The sequence below is a fragment of the Epargyreus clarus genome, unplaced genomic scaffold (genome assembly GCF_041222505.1).
Source record: "Epargyreus clarus isolate Ecla_fem2 unplaced genomic scaffold, WU_Ecla_fem_2.2 ptg000018l, whole genome shotgun sequence".
NCBI lineage: Eukaryota > Metazoa > Arthropoda > Insecta > Lepidoptera > Hesperiidae > Epargyreus > Epargyreus clarus.
Window position 1 is genome coordinate 1,844,472 of NW_027332226.1, and position 14,579 is coordinate 1,859,050.

General features: G+C 32.7%; 1 long non-coding RNA gene across 1 annotated transcript; it reads right to left on the reverse strand.

Moving 5' to 3' along the window:
* Nucleotides 1-6,396: 6,396 nt before the first annotated feature.
* LOC140749415 (uncharacterized) lies at nucleotides 6,397-13,172 on the reverse strand. Its single transcript, XR_012103096.1, has 2 exons — nucleotides 11,841-13,172; nucleotides 6,397-6,878 (listed from the first exon to the last, which is right to left on the reverse strand). It is a non-coding gene; the product is annotated as an uncharacterized LOC140749415 (long non-coding RNA).
* Between the last annotated feature and the right edge of the window lie 1,407 nt (nucleotides 13,173-14,579).

Consider the following 14,579-nt stretch of genomic DNA (forward strand, 5'->3'; position numbering starts at 1 on the left):
TGGGCCGCTTTGAAAAATGTTATAAGGGAGAGAAACTTATCCGAGGCGTCCTAACTTAGTCCTCAGGAGTAGCAAGGCAACTGTTGCAAGCCTCATCTTATATATAAAATTCTCGTGTCACAATGTTAGTTACCGTACTCCTCCGAACGGCTTTACCGATTTTCACCAAATTTTATATGCATATTCAGTAGGTCTGAGACTCGGCTACTATCTATTTTTCATACCCCTAAGTGATATGGATTGTTCACCCTTAACATTTTTTTATTTATAAGGCAACACAACGTTTGCCGGTATACTAGTATTGATATATGAAACTATTTTTATCTGGGGTTGATTATACATATCCATGGGTGGCAGTAGACACTTACCATCAGGTGGATTGCATGCTTCCTATTGTATTTCTATATTATAAAAATACATGTCTGCGAAAATATTTTTATGGTAACTAAGATTATTTTTATTATTTTTATGCGTCATATTAACATAATAACTCATTAACATTTTATTGTTAAGTGATAAAACATTTACTTATATTTTTGCTGATGTAATCCTAATTGCATTGTATTAGGTATAAAGTTGTCAAGGGTCACATAATACAACAATATAATATAGGTACATAATTAACCATCAATTAATCTGGATAAAGATCTACTGAATAAGTCGCAAGTGTATGTAGTTATTTCAAAAGTAAAATAAGACACAAGGACAAGCACTAATAAGTTAATAACATATTGGTTAAGAAACGCGGCCTCTCGGGGCCCTACCACCATCTTTTAAAAACAATCATAGTTCAGGAAAGTTTTATTTCAATGTTGCATCAACATTAGTTTGTTTCGTAACACGATCTCCTTAAAACAATTTGGTTTATTCCTGTCGAGCCATGTAAACCTAAACCCTTATTAATTTTTCGCTTATTTATTGTATAAAATCAACTGAAATTGTCATATTTTGCTTAAATAAATTTCCTGCAAAAAAAAAGAATGAATAATTTCGATCGATATCATATAAAACTGCATATAATAATATTATAAAAACAATCCTACTTTAACGAGGTCGTGGTACGAAATTTCAACGTATGAATAAACTAATATTGTTTTACGAGATGGTAGTAGGCCCCCAGGGGGTCCGAGTTCAAATCCCATGCACGCAACTCTGATTTTATGTGCGTGTTAGGAACTATTGTCTCTTACTTAAATGGTGAAGAACACTATCTTGAGAAAACCTACACACCTGACGGTTTGAAAAAAATCTTAAGGGTGTGTGAATGCTACCGATTTGCACTTAGCCAGCGCGATGGGCTATGACCTATATCTCAATCTGAGAGGAGACTCATACCCAGCAGTGGGACAGTAATGGGCTATCGACAAAAAAATAAGACACCACCGCCTCACTTATTTCCGTCATATATCAACACTGATGTAGTTAACACAAAATTTGCCGTTCATCAACACACACGCACACACGTAGTAAGTTCAGTTTTTTTTTAATTTTAAATAAAAAATATTTGTATTATGCTATGGAAGAGCGGGGCGTCCTGTCACAGGTATAAATATACTTAAAAGGCCCCAACAATGGACAACTGATGTAACTATGTTGATACGAACATTTCATTTTTCATTTTTATCAGCAGTATACGCAATTCTGTTTTTCATTGAAGGTAAGAGTAAAGGAAGGGCACGCAACGCATTCAAACATAGTATTCAGGGAAGCAATGCAACAGCCCCCTGATTGAACTCAAGAACGAATAACATTTTTTGTTTTTATTTCAATAATTACAATTATTTCATTATGGCGCCTGGATGCCAGCGAGAGCAATCTATCACAAATATAGTAATACTATTACAATGAAACGGTAAAGTAGGCTATTAAATATAAAGAAATTATTTTTAAAGCATAGCCGAAGGAATCTTAGAATCTCTCGCCAGGCTAGATGATCATGCCGGATGAGTGACCACGCTCCATTAGCCCAATTCAGAGCTTATATATATGCTTATATATATGATGTTGAGAAAAATTCGATAGCGTGATTCAGTAGCGCCATCTCTTGCCAAGTTCCAGGAAGTTGCCACAGAATCTTTAGTTTTTTAGTTCATTTAGTTATGATTAGGCTAAATAAATATGGTTTTAAAATTCTGTTTTATTATAAAGCTCTTACGCAAGTACGGCAGGAATATATGTATTTTTATTTTTAACTTTGAAGATGGTAAAACCGTTCTTTTTTCGACTCCGGAGGTCATAACTAATGACAGGAATGTTTCGCGTTGCTGTGCTTTATTTTGAGGGTGTGGTAAAGGAGAAATATTTATCATATCATAATGTCACAGATTAATAAATAGGATAATGTCAAGAATATACCCGGAATCGACGTCTTACCAAGCGCTCCGAAATACGAAAGAGCATGAAATATAGGTACTAGTGGTCACCCATTCAATAGCACGATGACCCTAATCAAGAATCAAGGAACGAAGTAATTAACTAATTAATATCATAATTACACTAAGTTGCAACATCTAGTATGCAAATAAACTAGATAAGAACGTCGATCTATTTACGAGTAATCCTAGTGTAAAAGAACTTAAGTAAATCTTTTCGATATTGTTTCTAATAAAAATATGTAACAGCTTCAAGGATATTACCTGAATAAAAATGGTCCATTCTTAACTTATTCCGGATTGAATTGTGAGGGCAAGTGATATTATTTTAATCGCATTATTTACACATTTATCAGTATGTTAAAAGAATATATTATCTTTTTCACGGAATTAAAACCCAATTAAGAGGTTAACGGGTTGCAATCTGTTATCCCCGGATTTGAATCTTGTAGATTAAGTGACAAATCGGTGCACCGATAAATGCAGATTAGGTACAATCATGTCCTCACCTAATTGTATTTTTACCGTACTACATGTTTAAAGAGCTGAAATAATCACACACGAATTGATTTTAAAATGATGGTTTTTACTTAATTTCTATGTACCGACTGCGGAGGGTAAATTATTTTAATGCTTTGTATTTCTTTGGCAGGTCCTAGACACAATATACACACTATAGACACAGGATCTATAATTTCTACTGTCCTAGAGTCAAAACAGCTTGATGGAGTTTAACAGAATAATACGGTGCCGTTGGATTTTTCTAAATTGCGAGAGCGCACATATGTTATATTTTTAAACAAACATATTTTTTATTGAATTAAAGGCTTTGTATTAAAGTTTTTCAATAAAACGCTCATATAAGTAATATTTAACCGTTACTGGGATATAATTTCTAAGTCTCACTATTGATTCGGCATTTTTGTGCAATTATATTTATTTAATTTAAATCCTTAAGATCTAAATCTAAGCCTACTATAATACTTATCGTAATAATATCATAGTCAGCTAAATATATTTCACACTTATTCTTTTATGAATATCAATTATAATATTTATAAACTCATCATTTCTGAAAGACTATTCTATATAATTAAAATATTGATTAACAATTTCATTATTTATTCTCTCTGACAATCCATTCTATGGCATCTTATTCTCTAAAACATAATATCCTTCTTTCGTTTAATATAGTTTCCCGCTACATTACTACTTACCAGAAATTAAATAGACTCTTATTTACATAAATTAACTAAAAAGTATTTAAAATATTATAAAATATACCCTTACATTATTATAATACGTAGTTCTACCTATGCGCGTCCAAATAAAACTATTAATTTTAAATTTAAGTTTATTTCAACATAGTAATATCTCTGTCAGTAAGATTTTTAGAATGTTAAAAAAATATTTATGAGTCATATTGTTATGCAAATACCAATCTGTTGATAGTATAATTATAATATAAAAGAAATTTATGGTTTAAAGTTAATAAGTAAGACTTATGTAATTTTTCCTTGGGTTTTATGGATATTATTTTAATTCACATCATAAAACATTGCTCAGCCTTGCAACTAATATGGTATCGAAGATCTATTTTTTGAAAGTCGATTCTTTGGGAATCGATTTTTTTTAAATCGATTTATCACACTTTGATTTGGATCAATTCAAGGATCCATCTTTTTTTAGAATGAATCGCTATCCCTAAGGCCTTATTTAAATTAGTTTAAATACATTTACCACATGGTAACCGGCGTACTTTTACCGTATGATAATACAAATTGCAACAGGCTGTAAAGGGAAATCGTAAAAAGTGCAGACAAGTTTATTGATATATAAAAAAAAACAAAAATAAAATAAAATTTACTCAAATAAGTACATTTACCGACAAAATTATAAGTAAAAGGAGTATTCATACAAGAAACTCGTAGTTTTTTACGCTTATTTAAAATTAACGTGTAAAACACTTAATTTTTTTCCCGAATGTTTATTTAAACGCATTAATATGTGACCAATGATAAATACCAATCGCTTAAAAATATTCTTATATATTCTTTATTATATAGACGAGCATGCAGTCCATCTGATGGTAAGTGGCTACGGCCGCCCATGGACATCTGTACTCGTAATAAAGCCCAAATAGGATTCCTACCTGAGGCCGGCCACAGAGACCCCGGAGGACTAAACTGGAACGCCTCGTAAAAGTATGTCTCCTCTATCGCACCGTTCGAACACACACAGCAGCAGCGCTTAACACTGTTGTTGTAAGCTCGAAATAGGTATGGCGGTGGTGCCGCCGGAGTCGTATCACAAAGGGTTCTACCACGTTCAAAATAATTAAAAGATCATTTATTAAGAACTAATTTTGGCTATAAAATTACGCTACGATCCTCATAAGACTGTTTAAAACGATGATGTAATTAGAGTCCACAATTAGTCTAGATATTTTCCATAAATACTGGTTGATCATTGAAAATACAATGAATACATGATGTGTAACGTCAATATAATTATTTATTAACCCAGTTACATTAGATATAACGTAGCAATGACCTAGTACATACATAAGTTTACATATGAGGAGAATAAATGTGAACATTATTTGTGTATTTTTTATCAAATTATTGGTCAAGGTAGAGTCTATCTCAAACACGAAGATTTTCGTCCCACTAAATATTCATTTATTTTCTATTTTTGGTATTTGTAATCATGGTGAATATAGAAAAAAAGCATTGTCAAAATTTGAACAATAATCTATTATGGTTCAATAGATAAAGTGAAAAACACCGAAAAATAACGTGTTTTTAAGGCGATCCTATTTATTTAAAGGCTTTTTATTTTTATTTTTAGTAGTTGTTGTTATAGCGGCCATCGTTATACATAATCTGTAAAAAAGTGTCTATCTATTACGGTTCAATAGATACTCTAGATACAATAGAGCTCTGAGACAAACGGACGAACTGTGGAAGCTTCTGGGTTTGATTGCAGATGTCCATGGACGGCTGTAGCCACTTACTACAGGTGGACTGCATGCTCGTCTGCTACTCCTATATTTAAAAAAAAACTTATCTCAGACGTTCCAGTTTAGTCCTCAAGGGAGCGGCGCATCTGTAGCCGACCTCTGTTGATTACAGATGTCCATGGGCGGCAGTAGCCACTTACCATCATATGGACTGTATGCTCGTCTGCTACTCCTATATTATAAAACAAAGAAAAACTTGAAACAAAACGCTTTTAAAATACACCGGTGAAACCTCGGTAAAACGCTGCCACGTTTGCATTTCCATATTTTTGATTGACATAATTATGTCATAAATGTCTGAATTCATCATGACGTTTTTTTTTATTCTGCTATTATTTAATCGAAAATAATCCAAGTCATACAGCCATCAATGTTACACTAAATTTAAATTTGATAAAAAAGTGTTTTTTTTTTGTGTACAAAACCTTATTTCAATTGTGTTGGTCCAATCTAGACATGACCTTAAGTAACTATGTTAAGTTTCAAATTTATAGGCCCTGTAGTTTTCTCAAAAAAGGGATGGAAAGCTTGCAAGATTTTCGAATTATAGAGGACTCGCTTCGCTCGCCCTAATAAAACAAGATATAATGTATCAGGACAGACATGAACTAGGGTATCGAATCGTAGAGGTCGATAGGGTAGGAAAAATTATAGTGCTAAAAAAAACGCTTTAAACACTTTCTACACTAAATTTGTTGCCATAATCACACACAAAGACGAAAACATAAGCACCCAGACAAAACATAAAAAACAGAAAATGAAAAATGAGCATAGTTTGGTTATTGTATTATGAAAATCATTTAATACAAATAACACAATCATTACAATATAAAGAAGGGGCTAGGTTCCGCGTGTTACATTTTAAATAAATATAACATTAAATATAAATATAAATATGAACACTATAATATAAATATGTCGGAGAAGGACGGCTCTCATCGACATCATTGATAGAATCTATGGCTTTTGTGGGCGTTTTCATAGGGTAGATGCAGGCACAAATACAGTAATCACAGAATTTATTGTTAATAACATTTATAACTTCGGATTTACAAAATAACTATACTATACTACTACTATTACTTTACAAACAAAGGATTTGAGCAGCAGGTTCAAGGTAGTGACTACACGCTCCAAAGCACAACAAAATAATGATCCACCTCGATCACTCACATCAGTTCTTATCCATGTTTCCCCACCGCGCGGCCACATACCTCGACTCCGCTAGAGACCTCTTAAAAGTCTCTACTCTGATTCGACATCTAATACGATAGCAATACAATGACTGTTAATTATAATTTAAAACAATATTCCCTTCGATTGATCAAGTATCAATAACATTACTAAAATACTAAAGTTACTGTTACTTTCTAGTCTAGCTATATTAAATAACTTCTATGTCGTATTCGACTCTTCCTCCGACACGGCCATCCTGACGCTTCACACGTCCTCGTGTGATCTTGAAGGATGAGTGCAATTGTTATCTGAAATAAAACGTGTCTTTTGGTAAAACTGTATGGTAGGAATGACCTCGAACGGGGATCACATCTGAGCAAAAGGAGACCAGAGTATTCCCCGACCAGGCCGCGCAGATTTGGGTATGTGGACTTTCAAGGCTGATAGATGGATGGTTGGAAAGTTGTATGTTTAAATATTAAATAATAACGAGTTTCACAACACTTAGTCACCATAAGTATTTTGTTGATTTATTGGCGCCCATACACTTAACCATTCAACCAATCTTAAAACAAAAATATTGCAGTTAAAGTGTATCTTAAGTGGGACCTTAACATTTTAATGATTAAGAAAGTCTCAAACGTTAAAATCAGAACGCCATATCACTTGAAATCTGTCATGGAACTAAGTAATAAACTAAACCCAACTTAGTTTTCAAGTGGCATTTTGTATTATGAGGTGTAAAATGCCATTGTGTTAAAAATACGTTGGAATTTCTTTTCCTTCACGACATAAGTGGCTATTCAAATTCAAATTCAAATTCAAATCTCATTTATTCAAAATTGATTCACATAGAATACTTTTTGAAAGTCAACAAACTACCACCGCTTCGGAAGGTATTTCGCTATGGAGAAGAAGCGGCGCAAGAAACTCCATACGTGTGCATATTTGCATCTTTTAAAGAGTAAATAATATACAATTTTACATAGTGGTACATATAATTATTTTTTGATGTTGGAGCTGGAGTTGTCATACCATACGGATTTATCATTTAAGTACTGATTTACATTATAATAAGCTTTTTTACATAAAGTTAATTTTATAGTAGATTTAAACCTTTTCTCGGATAGATCGATAATGTCTTTTGGTATTTTATTGTAGAAACGAATACAGTTCCCCATAAAAGAATTACACACCTTGCTTAATCTAAATTGAGGTATGGCCAATTTATCTTTATTTCTAGTATTATGACTGTGCCTATTATAATTTTTTTCCAAAGAAGAATAATTTTTGCGAGCATATAAGATATTTTCATAAATATATTGACTAGGTACTGTCAAAATATTTATAGATTTAAACAGTTCTCGTAAGGACTCACGGGGGCGAAGACTATAAATGGCTCTAATTGCACGTTTTTGAAGTATAAAAATGACATCTATGCTAGCAGCGTTACCCCACAGCAGAATACCGTAAGACATAATGCTATGAAAATAACTAAAGTAAACAAGCCTAGCGGTTGGTATATCGGTAAGATGTCTTATTTTCTTTACCGCATAGGCTGCCGAATAATATATAAATTTGCTCTCTATGACCCTCGACTTTAAGAAATTAAGAATGTTGTGATGTGACGACGCATAACTAGCCACTTTACACTAATACTTAATCAATGACTGTTTCCTATTACTTTTACTGTCAGTTGTCAGTTACAACTGACAGTTCACACACAGCAAGCCGTGCGAACTCTAGCCACTTGATTCCCGCATCTTGATTTTACTAATAAGTGTGTAGAAACTGCCCAAAAATTTTGTAATCAACTACGCCCCAATTTAAAACAACGTATCTCAACTTTAAGGCAATGAAAATCAGTCAATTACCAGTTGTTACAATAAAGTTATTTTACATTTATTGTATAACATTACTCATGGCAAAAAGACAATCTATACCACTGGTACGTTAGTAATCTCACCTCAGTTAAACAGCCACCACGCTTATTTAACGTATACATATAAATACATACAATTGAAACGGTCAGTTAAATGGCCACCTCGCCTATTTAACAATACATAAATACAATTCAAACAGTTAAATGGCCACCTCGCCTATTTAACAATACATAAATACAATTCAAGCAGTTAAATGGCCACCTCGCCTATTTAACACATACATAAATACATAAAAACAGTTAAATGGCCACCTCGCCGATTTAACACATACATAAATACATAAAAACAGTTAAATGGCCACCTCGCCTATTTAACACATACATAAATACATAAAAACAGTTAAATGGCCACCTCGCCGATTTAACACATACATAAATACATAAAAACAGTTAAATGGCCACCTCGCCGATTTAACACATACATAAATACATAAAAACAGTTAAATGGCCAACTCGCCTATTTAACACATACATAAATATATACAAACAGTTAAATGGCCACCTCGCCTATTTAACGTACTTTTTTTTTTTTTTTTTTTAACGCTTTCTGAACGATCATATCGCCGTTAGAAAGCTTTCCTTTCGCTTACACAGCCTTCGTGCTGTATAAGCCGCCTTCATGCTATTTGTTAAAAAGCATTTGTCTCGTTTCCATAATCATGTCGTCCTCCTATTTGAATAATCATATTACCTTTAAAACGTATTAACCCCCTAAGTTAGTCAAACCATGATACATGCTATTAACATCATTGCATTATTATGCAATAGTCATTATTAGATGCATTAGTCTATTCAACTCATTACACTACTAACTTACAACTCATTGCATAGTTGGTCCATTTAAGTATTGTGAGTTGTTCTTCTAATATTGTATTCTAAGACCTCACTCTCTAACATTTCAATAAGTCATATTCGCCTATTTTATTTGCTTACGTAGGAAAGTAACTATTATTTGAAATGCATATTGTAGATTTTGTAACAAGGGAGATTTCCGCAGTAACTGATAAATAATTTCTAATACGCATGTAATTAAAAAATATCGGAGGTGCATATTGGAGTTTGATTATTATATAATATAATCATATCTCTTATGTTATACATCATATAATCTTATACTTATTATAACTTATTCTAACCACAACGCCTATTAAAGAGTTACTTTCACATAGTTTAAATTTAATGGCATCTTTGCTTATACGGTTTCTTTTACCCTTAAATATGTGAAAAAAAAAAGAAAGATGTTATTTATATGGAATACTAAGGCTTCAAAGAAAATATACACTGTATGTTTATGTGTGTTGAATAATCTCTTAAACTAGGAAATATTTCAATGCCTTCATTTCTTACAGTATTCTTAATAAATACAAACTATATAATATACGATAAAAAGAAGTATTGATTTATTGCATCCATCACAGCGTCCAATATTAGGCTAATAACTCAGACATAATCTAGTAAAATATAATTATAATGGTATGGTTACGACTTGATGCAATAACAGAACATTTTCAATAATAGTTGATAATGCTGTTATTTTTTTTTTTATTATTTTTTTAAAAAATATTAAGTTCGGATCAATTTATTTAGGAAACTCTAGAAAAAAGTGTAGCCCGAATCTTAGTTATTTTTATATTATACGAGTATAGCGGCGCTATCTCGACAGTAAAAATATAGATCAAACTGCCTGAAACATTAATCCCATACGTAAAACGTTCATTTATCAAAATCTTTATGTATGGGTAACCAAATTAGTTATCACTTGTACGAGTATATCTAAAATAGTCAGTCGTCAATCAGATTTGATATATTAACAGTAACATTTTGCAATCCAAAAACTAAACTGTGAAATGCAATCATTGAAAATAAAACTGCTTTCCTATCAATTCCTTCAAAATATTCGTAATTTCATCATCATCATCATCATCAACCCATTACTGTGTCCCACTGCTGGGCACGGGTCTCCTCTCAGAATGAGAAGGATTAGGCCATAGTCCACCGCGCTGGCCAAGTGCGTATTGGTAGACTTCACATACCTCTTGAGATTTTTTTTTTTTTTTTTTATATATATCTCAGGTATGCAGGTTTCCTCACGATGTTTTCCTTCACCGTTTAAGCAAACGATAATTGATTTCTAATACGCACATAAATTTAAAATCAGAGGTGCGTGCCTGGGATTCGTAATTTAATTCCTAATTTCCTTCATACGTTAATAATTATCATGTCACAAATATGTCACCAATACCATATGCTTCTATTAACTTGCGTGAAACTATACTGGCGGCTTTAGAAGTGTATCTTAAAGTAGATTATAAATGTGGTTAAAATTTTCATACAAAAATGTTATCTTGCGTCACACGAACAGTTATATTATTTGACTTATATTTCAGAACGACTTACGCATTTATTAATAAAATTGGTAACATCTCTTGGATGATAAATTTCCTCCTTGGATGATAAATTTTGTTCAGTCTATTGCTGATTTAATTATAGTTAAATGTCTTTACACACCAAGCATAGTACCTACTGTCTTCTCTATTAAATTCGATTCTATGTTTATAGACGAACTGTAAAATCCATTAGCTATGTATGTATATCATCACGATACTAAGGCAATCCTTAAAATGTTACATATGAATGACAAAAGCGATTAAGAATTTTGTAAGTTTCATTATTTATGAACACCGATAATCTGATGAACATGATATACAAAAAAAACCGGTCATATATCTATTTCTAATAATAATATTGGTCCCCAAAATCTACTTACAACTAATTTTATCGCATAATCTGTTCGTCTGTCAACACTTACAACCCGACAATTTTGCTAAGATTTAAGAGTCTAATTTTTAAGTTACCCGAATAATCCTACTACCTACTCGTAGGTTAACATCAACCTGTAATGTGTAAATCTACCAAGAACAGTAAGTATATTACTGTTAATATTGATTGAAATATCACTGTTTTATTCTATAAGTCTCGACATATCAAAATACAACAGCCAACATCTTATTCATTTAACTTACTAATCTATGATTTAACTATTTTATATTTATGTTATCAAAATTATATTATGTAACTCTTATGTTAATAACACACATTCAATCCAGATGTGGTTATTTAAACTTTCTTCAGTTTTTTAGCTTAAAATACAATTATAATGTCATAAACACAAAGTACTTGAATGTATTTTACAATAAAATGCAAGAATCTACATTTTTTTTATCATCATATCAGGTAATCATATAGGTATTTTAATTTCTGGCCATTATTTCTCTTTTGTTTTATCGTAATTAGCATCAAAATCAGAAATAAAATGAATATTGCTCACCAAATTGTGTGAAGAACTCGGGCCTTATACAACGTCCACTCGTGTACACCTCTATACAGGCAGATAATGGTTTTACTTGTTTTTAGCTGACCATAATCTCCAACTGCACGTTCTTATATGAAATTCAGCGGCACGCTTATATCATCAGGTGACTTGTAGCCTCGTCATAGCCATCGTCGTATTGAGGCAATTGGTTTTCGAACATAGTGTAGTTTTCCGTTGGTTTAACTGAAACATTTATAACAGCTATGACAACAAATACCAAATTGTCCACAAGCTAATAAAAAATGTAAAATCTGGGATAAGATTAAGGTCCTGTATTGTAGACTTTCATATTTTTCTACAAATAAAATGTCACGTTACAAAGGAACGAACTAATAACATATAATTTGTCCTGAATGGACAAAAATAATAAATTATCTAAACTGATCTATGCTGTAGTAATTATATAATATAACCCATCTCGCATAAACATATGGACAACGAAACACTCACAACATTGTAAAATATCACTAATAACCGAGAGAAAAAAATAATCTTAAAATTTTACAATATTTATGACAGAATCTTTCATAGTAACACTCAGAAAAGAAAAGATAGAGAAAAAAATACTCCCCTGACTTCAGCTGTTCATCAACCAAACAATCACAGTCGTCAGGTTGCACCTCCTCAGGATGAAACTCAGGTGATGTATTTAGACCAACTTTCGCAAGTTGCGCAGCTCCTCCACAAGTAATTGTTATTTTACTATTTCTAGTTGAACACCGCCGCCGTTATTTGTTACACTCAATTCACTTAAGTCTTTTGTGCCTGCACAGATCCCGCTTCTGATGTCGGAGAAGGACGGCTCTCATCGACATCATTGATAGAATCTATGGCTTTTGTGGGCGTTTTCATAGGGTAGATGCAGGCACAAATACAGTAATCACAGAATTTATTGTTAATAACATTTATAACTTCGGATTTACAAAATAACTATACTATACTACTACTATTACTTTACAAACAAAGGATTTGAGCAGCAGGTTCAAGGTAGTGACTACACGCTCCAAAGCACAACAAAATAATGATCCACCTCGATCACTCACATCAGTTCTTATCCATGTTTCCCCACCGCGCGGCCACATACCTCGACTCCGCTAGAGACCTCTTAAAAGTCTCTACTCTGATTCGACATCTAATACGATAGCAATACAATGACTGTTAATTATAATTTAAAACAATATTCCCTTCGATTGATCAAGTATCAATAACATTACTAAAATACTAAAGTTACTGTTACTTTCTAGTCTAGCTATATTAAATAACTTCTATGTCGTATTCGACTCTTCCTCCGACAAATATAACACTAACTAAAGTAAAATATATTGAAATATCACCATACTCAAAAAATAATAATTAGATTATGAGAGTCGAATGACACAGAGGGGGAGCAGAGTAACGTCCTATTAAGCGTCTAGAAGACAGTCCCAGACTGATCTTACTAGCCTTTTTATAGATGTATTAGCAATATCGTTAGAATATTATTTAAAAAACAACTTTTTGTAAGCCGAGAACCGTTTTTCCGAAATAAATTAACAGAAAAACAATTCAACGCAAATGACCAACAAAACTGGCAAAGTAACGTTCTTACCAAAGATTGGAAAATAACTATTTAGTATTAAAAAAGGTGGTAGAACCCTTTGTGGTTCGACTCCGGCGGCACCACCGCCACACCTATTTCTACCTAATAACAGCAGTGTTAGGCGCTGCTGTGTTCCGGTTTGAAGAGTGTGGTAAGGGAGACATACTTTTCCAAGGCGTTCCAGCTTAGTCCTCAGGGGTAGCGGCGCATCTGTGGCCGACCTCAGGTAGGAATATCTAATCCTATATGGGGTTGATTACAGATGTCCATGGGCGGCAGTAGTCACTTACCATCAGGTGGACTGCATGCTCGTCTGCTACTCCTATATTATAAAAACAAAAACAAAAAAAGTAGACGATCTACAGTGCTCTTTTATGCGCCCACTTTTAGTTAATACCTGCATTTGACAATTAAATTTTTTACTTTTACCATCATCACTAACAGATGATTATAAACTACCCCACTCTGCACCACATCTGACCATCGGTTATGACGTAATGATAGAAATTATTTATATTTATAAAAACATGAAACGATTTCTTAAATATTTACAATTAGATGTATTTACTGTAGATAAGCAGCGATAGCCTAGTGGTTAAGAAACGCGGCCTCTCGATCGAGGGGTCCGAGGATCAAATCCTAGGCACGCACCTCTGATTTTCAAAATTATGTGCGTATTAGAAATTAATTATCACTTGCTTAAACGGTGAAGGAAAACATCGTGAGGTAACCTCCATACCTGAGAGATTTATCTATAAAAAAAATCTCAAAGGTATGTGAAGTCTACCAATACGCACTTGGCCAGCGCGGTGGACTATGGCCTAATCCTTCTCATTCTGAGAAGAGACTCGTGCCCAGCAGTGGGACAGTAATGGGTTGATGATGAGATGTATTTACTTTGTATAATTATTCATTTATTATTTAATAATTAATTTAACTTTTTTTTATTATTTGAATATTTAACATAATATATAGCTTTACTTCAAAGGAATACCTCACACGCGCATTAAAGGGAAAATAATTAATCAAACATTTGTATTTTTATCATAATAACATCGGAAGTGTTAAGTGTTATTATTTCATGATTAATCATTATTGTCCCAGATAATTTATAT